General features: G+C 39.1%; 1 pseudogene; it reads left to right on the forward strand.

Moving 5' to 3' along the window:
- The first annotated feature begins 891 nt into the window (after positions 1-891).
- Positions 892-1,861, forward strand: LOC104114646 (butanoate--CoA ligase AAE1-like; annotated as a pseudogene).
- Positions 1,862-7,497: the final 5,636 nt, after the last annotated feature.

Raw genomic sequence — 7,497 nt, forward strand, 5'->3', positions numbered from 1 at the left:
ACGGCAAATTCCATATTACTCTCTTGTTTACTTAGAGGCTCCGTAGACGTAATGTGGGTTGTGTTAGTTTGATGGGAACTTTAAAATGCTATTTTGGTCATTAGCTTCCAGTTGTAATCTTTTGGTAATTATCAATGAAGCTCCTTTATGTAATGAAATATGATGTTGTATCCTTTTATCCTCTCTTTGTCTATATCTTGTCATTTATTCTTAAATTATTCATGGGCAAGGTTGGGTAGTAGGCATCAAGTAGGCTTTCTTGATTGGGACATCTCGGTTGAGCGCCGGTCCCGCTCCTCGAGGCCGGGGCGTGACAAGCAGCCGTTATAAAGAATCTTAGTACACTCAACTGTTATGCAACTATTAAGAGGGACCTTTATTCACATTAAAAAGGAGCTTGATTTGGGGATCTTGTCTCCCTTAATAGAACTATAAATTGAGTAATTTGTACTCATTGTAAGTGCACGAAATACTTGTATGAAAAAACGCTAAACTTATTCTCTTACTCTCTTAACATTATTTTGCCAAGTACTTTGTTCTAGATATTGTTCTTGCTACTAGAGAAGCTCAATTCAAAGCTAGTCTTGTATTTTCTTCAAGTATTCTTAATTAATTTATTTTTTTTCATTGTTACTTTATATTCTTGGATCAATTTAATTCACGTGTCTATAAACCATGTTACAAATTCAACTGTACCATTTTACGGGTAAACACTAATATAAGTTGTGCATTTAACTTGATGCCACATACATTTCCTAATGGATATTTAAAGGTAAATAATCCAGATATCAATACTTGTTTCTAAAAGAAAATTAATTATTCAAGTGAAGTTCAATTACTCTAATGTGATTTTACTATAATATCGGTGAAAACTTTGTAATTCTACTGTTCTAGTGGGCTCTTCCCATGTTTCATTGCAATGGATGGTGTCTTACTTGGGCTTTGGCAGCACAGGGTGGCACAAACATTTGCCTTAGAAATGTCACTGCAGAAGGGATTTTCGACAGCATAGTTCAGCACCAAGTGAATCACATGGCTGGCGCACCTACGGTTTTGAACATGATAATAAATGCACCACAAAGTGTTCAAAGACCACTTCCAAGGACAATAAACGTGATGACAGGCGGTGCACCACCTCCTCCTCAAGTGCTACTCAAGATGAAGGAGCTCAATTTCAATGTTATTCACGGATATGGTCTAACGGAAACCTATGGTCCAGCAACTGTTTGCGCTTGGAAACCTGAATGGAACTTTCTATCACCTGATGAGCAGGCTAAGATCCAGGCTCGTCAAGGAGTGAACCATCTTGGAATGGAGGAAGTAGACGTGAAGGATCCCGAATCAATGAAGAGTGTACCCTCAGATGCAAAAACAATGGGTGAGGTGATGATTCGAGGAAACACTGTAATGAACGGTTACTTAAAGGATGTCAAAGCCACAGAAGATGCTTTTAGAGGGGGCTGGTTTCGAAGTGGGGACTTAGCAGTGAAGCACCCTGATGGTTACATAGAATTAAAGGATCGTTCAAAGGACATCATAATCTCTGGTGGAGAAAACATTAGTACAATCGAAGTGGAGTCTGTAATATTTAGCCATCCAGATGTTCTTGAAGCTGCTGTAGTGGGAAGACCAGATGATCACTGGGGTGAGACACCTTGCGCATTTGTTAAACTGAAGGATGGATGCAATGTTAGTGCTAATGAGATTATCAAGCATTGTCGTAATCGTCTGCTACATTACATGGCTCTTAGGACAGTAATTTTCGAGGATTTGCCAAAAACTTCAACAGGAAAGACTCAAAAATTTGTCCTGAGACAGAGCCAAAGCTATGGGAAGTGTTTCGAAAGCTAGCAAACTATAATATACTTTGGTGTTGAATGGGGCTTGCTTAGTGAAACACACTTTCATTATTGTGCTGAAATACTTATTCTTTGTTTCTTGTGTTAATTATTCTGAAGTAAGAAATGTGACAGGATTCAAAAGAAGTTGGTTAAACAAAAATCTTACTTAATTAGTCATATAGATGTATGATTCTCATCGATGATAATAAATGCACCACCAAGTGTCCAAAGACCATTCCCATAAATGCACCACCAAGTGTCCGAAGACGATTCCCGAGGACAGTAAACGTGATGACAAGTGGCGCACCACCTTCTCCTCTAGATGAAAGAGCTCAATTTCAATTAAAGTAGTAATTAACGGATATGGTCCAGCAACTGTTTGTGCTTGGAAACCTGAGTGGAACTCCCTTTCACCTGATGAGCAAGCTAAGATTCATGCTCGTCAAGGAGTGAACCATCTTGGCTTGGAGGTAGTAGACGTGAAGGATCTTGACTCAATCAAGTGTGTACCCTCAGATGCAAAAAACAATGGGTGAGTTTATACCAAAATCTTACTTAACTAATAGTATAGACAGATGACTCCCACTAATGATCACTAACAATATAAAATTAAATCGTTGAATTAGCCAAAACAAATTTTCTCCTTGAAAAGTTGTTTCTTCTCCTTTCATATAATGTCATTCTAGCGAGAGACATAACATAAACTAAGGCGCCAAATTAGAACGTGTTGCCACGTAAGCAATTGGCTCGCGACGTACTTGTTAGGATTTTGCCATCAATTTCTAATCTATTAAGACTCTCTTTCTTGAAGGAAGGGACAAAAAGAGTCCTAAAACGAATAAATTTCTTTCATATGCGTTATCCTTTTTTGGAAGAAAAGTCTTCGATATCTATAAATTGATGATCTATGCTTCTCACAACAACAATGTTGCGACCAAACACACTCACGCAAGTATACGCGGTCGTCAAGTAATAAAGTGACTCAAAGTCGGATGTCGAACCCACGAGGACTTATGATTAGCTATTAACTAAATTAGCCTATCTTAATTATCTAAATAAGAATTAAATCTAAAAATATTTTATTCTAACTAATTAAATAAGAAAAATATAAATAATAAACTTTGAACAGAGGAAGAGCAGATTTTAATGATATCAATGTAATGAAAACGATCTAGGGTTATGGTCTATCTAACAATCCTATTGTATTCTTCAATTGAATTGACCGACTAATTTATCTAGCTTATTGGTTGACAGGGTTAATATTGCTCATAAGAATCTGTCGAGTTCTTACTCGCCTATTCAAGCTAACCTAACGCCTATATGTCTATGGAGTTAGAATCAACAAGAACGCATTTATAATTCCTGTAAATCAACCAAGCAAGGTAATTAGGTATATGTCTATCCTAACCACGAATCCGTTCCCCGATGCCCGAGTTCAAGAACTTGCCCTACTCAATCCTATATGCAATATAGAATTCCCACTTTCGAGTTCAATTCTAGATTCGTAGATAATATTCAATTGGTGATCAAGCAATTAAATAATTAACTGCAAGATTGAATAAATAAACTAATATGATAAATCAAGAAGTCAAAATCAATATCCGAATAACAATAGTCATGAAAGAACCACAACCCTAGAACGTGAAGTTTAGCTCCACATAGACATGGTAGCCAAACAACAAATCATACAAAGAAACATAAAAATTACTAAGTTTGGTGGGAGAAAGATGAAACTTGATGAATTCCGGCCTCCACAGCTTTTTCCTGGTTTTTTTTCTCTTCCCAATATGTTAGATAACCTAAAAGAGGCGTTTTCAGCTTATATATTGCGTACAAAAGTCGTGGGCCAAAGCTCTCCCATTCCTAGTCCAATTCGGCTTCAGGGATTGATGCTAAGGTGGATGCGACGCATCCACCTTGTCCTCCATTTCAATTTTTTGCCTGCGAAGGCGGATGCGACGGCACAACTTCACTGCTAAGGTTGCATGCAGGATGATGTTTTCCTAGGTTGGATGCGACGCATCCAACCCTTCTTCCTCTAGCTAAACCACCTTTTCTTCATATTTTGCACTCTGAACACCTTAAATCGTCACACATAACTTAATTAGTCATCAAACCAATAATTACACCATGTTGGGTGTTTTAAAGATTAAATAACATCAAAAAGTGGTTAAAGCATGGGTAAAGTAACATTAACACATATCGAAATATGCCAAACATCACTACCCCACACTTAAACCTTTGTTCGTCCTCGAACAAACCATCATATAGTAGACGAAACAAAATTAAACTCTTATCGTTCAAAGCACACTGCGCCTATGACCGTGGTTATTTGCTACAATTCGGCTCTAGACTATGCATCAACACACTTCCCTTTTCTTATGCCCTTCTTTAAACATATTCGAACAAAGACAACATGCTCACAACAATCCTAACCTCAAAAACCGACTCAATGTCACAATGCACTCATGGCTTGAACAACCAACATCATAGAGAAGTCTAATAACGTTACCTATCCCTCGTGAAACCATGTGCCCTCACAACAAAAGCAAAGAGAGTAAAATCAATCCACACATTCGAATCTCATGCTCACAAAGAAAATCGCTCACTCTCACAAAAGAAGTCACATGCATGTAATTGGTACCATAGGCTTGCCCTTAATGTAAATCTCTACTAATGTAAGCTCGCTCGATCTAAAATCAATTAGGACTTTTTCATGGTTGTAATGTGGGCTAAGGGACGGGTAGGATATATTTAAGGAATAGTGACTCAACTTCCTAAGCACTTTAACACATCATCAAATAACTTAAGCGCAAATTCTTCAACACCACTTCAATTTCACAAATAATATCACCCCAACAATATTTCCTCTTTCTTTAAGCACTACTTTAATTCATACCCACTAGCAAGAATAAGACAACAATTTATTCCTCTATATTTTTCTTTCTTTCTTTTTTTTTTTTTTAATCACTAGTGGCGTATTATTTTACAAAATAAGTGCACCCTTCTTTCTTTCATTGGTTCCACTCAAAAGTCACCCCACACTTAGTCCCTTCTTACTTCTTTTAGCGCTCATCTAACAATTAAAGTGCTTTAAGAGGTAAAAGGATCAAAACAATGTCAATTAAGAATAAAAAGGGTATAGGCTTGTAATGTGGGTACCAAATAAAAGGTCTACAGGCTCAAAAGGGTTAACTAGGGATAGATTTTATTTGTGATAAGCAATAAGCTCAAAAAGATCAAAGAAAGCCTAAAATCATTTTTCAAACCGAGCATCACCTAAAATTTCGCTTCAACTCACATACCGGGCAAGTTCTAGACACAAGTACATTACATGGACTACACAAAAACCTCACCACACATGGCACATGACTCGCTAAGGACGGTCACATTCCGACTCTCAAACAATGCAAGTATTCACGGAGCAACGAGATATTAAGCATTAAACGCAAAGTGAACACAAGTCAAGAAAAATGAGAAATAGGCTGCAACAAAACATGCTATCCGTTTTAACAAGGCATCATCAATAATTTCAGAGTGAGAAGGGAAGATATTACATATGTAAAAGCTTAAATATGCCAGTATCAACCAAGTCAAGGTCACCTAGGTTCATCATTCTTCCTCCTTTTATTCCCTACATTCCTACTCTACTCTAAAAAGAAAACAAAATTACCCGGTTCAAACTACATCCCATGGAAAAGAACCGAGGCACAAAGAAAAACCACAGGGGATTATTACTATCTACAAAGATACTTTTTTTTTTTTTTTTTTATAAATAAACTAATAGATAAACTGATAGTTACTCCATATAGATGAATTTACTGCTATTTTATGCCATTAATCCAGTGAATATATTAGTACATTCATCCATACATCAAACATAAATCACCCCCACCCCACACTTAGGATTGTGCGTTGTCCCCAACGCACACAAACAAGGTAAAGTAGGGTGAGAAGGACTCCCTGAAGTCAAGGTGGAGGAGCATCTGCATCCATAGCATTCCTATCATCAACAACTGGTGCTGATTCTGTATCAGGTGTTACAGCGACCTCAATAGGCCTGTTGAGTGGAGCCTCGGTGACTATGGGAGGAACAGGAGTGGATGGTCCGGCAGTGGATGATGCAATCAGCTGGGAGATGTCTGTACCTGCACATTGAACCAGAGCTCTGAGGAGTAATGATATCTCCTTCATCATCGTGGCCTGCTCGGTCTGAACTCGGCTTAGATCCGCACGAGTCTGTCTCAACTCATCCCTGGTGGCACTCAACTCGACACGAGTCGCTATCAGCTCAGCCCTGTTCTCTTGCATATCTGCTTGCATATGCTCAAATAATTGTTGGACGGTGAGCTTAGAAGACCTTCCCTTGTTCGGCTCTAGAACATGAGTGACATCATATGGTCCTGGAGCTTTAGCCTCAATGTCATCATTCTCCTTGTCCCATAGTACTCCCCTCTCTGTTAAAAAAGCCGTTAGGGTATTAGCAAAGAACAGCCTCCACTTGTAATTCATCCTGGTTCGCTGCATTTGATCATGCATGATGGCTCCGAAGTTGAGTGGTATCCCCTCTAATAAAGCATATAATACGAGTGCGCGGTAACGAGGGACATCAGTTTTATGTTGGCATGGCAGCAATCGGTTACAAATGAAATTTAGAGCCACACGTGCTAACGCACTCATGAATTCCTTTGCTATAGAGTGGTACTCCATACTCCCATGCTTCCATTCTGCATCCTTCCTGGTAGGGCATAGGACAGACTTAATGTGTGCATAATCTGGTGTTTTGCATATGGCATCAAACCTGTCAGTGAGTGTGTGTGGCACCCTTAAGAAGTTATTCAGAGCTTCAGCTGACACATTAATATCTATCCCTCTTACTCGCACAATGTTTCCCCGTGCGTGACGCCAATTGGCGTAGAGCTCTCTAACAATGGTGAGGTTGGCTTTGCCATGACCTTTCAGAATGGGTCCCCATTTTTGCACCTCTCGAATTGACTGGAGAAACTCTGAGTACTTTGTCTTAAGTGGTCCGATGTTTATCGGCTTTTCCGGAATGTACTTCTTTGAAACCAATATCTTCTTATAGGCTCGGAATGCCTTCTCATTAACAAAGTATTTCTCCCAATCAACTCGGTCTATGGGTTCACCTTCGTCTTCATCACTCATGTTGATCTGTAGGTGGTCATTGTCCGAATCGGAATCGGATTCAGATTCTGTAGTAATCTTCTCCTTCCCTTTATCAGTTGGAGCACTCATTCTCGAAGCTTTTCTTTGGTATGTCACAGGCTCTCGTATCTCTATTCCTTTGCTTGGTGTAATACCCTTCTTCACTGTCCTCCGGACCAATGTTTCCTCCTCCTCTTGCTCTGAATCATCACTTAACTGCCTAGGCAGCAGTTCCATTTCCTTCTCCGTCCGCTTCCTCTTTTTCTGTGGATTTGGACCGCCCGCTGCCCTTCCGGTAGGCTTTTTTGGGCGGTTGTTTGTTACCATCTTTGTCTTGTTGCTTGGATGGTTTACTCGCTGCTGTCATTTTACGAATCTAAGTACCTGCAATGCAAAGAATTCAACAATTAGCAGATGAAACAGCGAAGTTCAGCCTGAAAGCAATTGCGACAGCTTGCAGACTTCAATTTATTTGTAAAGTCATGCCATT

The sequence above is a fragment of the Nicotiana tomentosiformis genome, chromosome 8 (assembly GCF_000390325.3).
Source record: "Nicotiana tomentosiformis chromosome 8, ASM39032v3, whole genome shotgun sequence".
Classification (NCBI taxonomy): domain Eukaryota; kingdom Viridiplantae; phylum Streptophyta; class Magnoliopsida; order Solanales; family Solanaceae; genus Nicotiana; species Nicotiana tomentosiformis.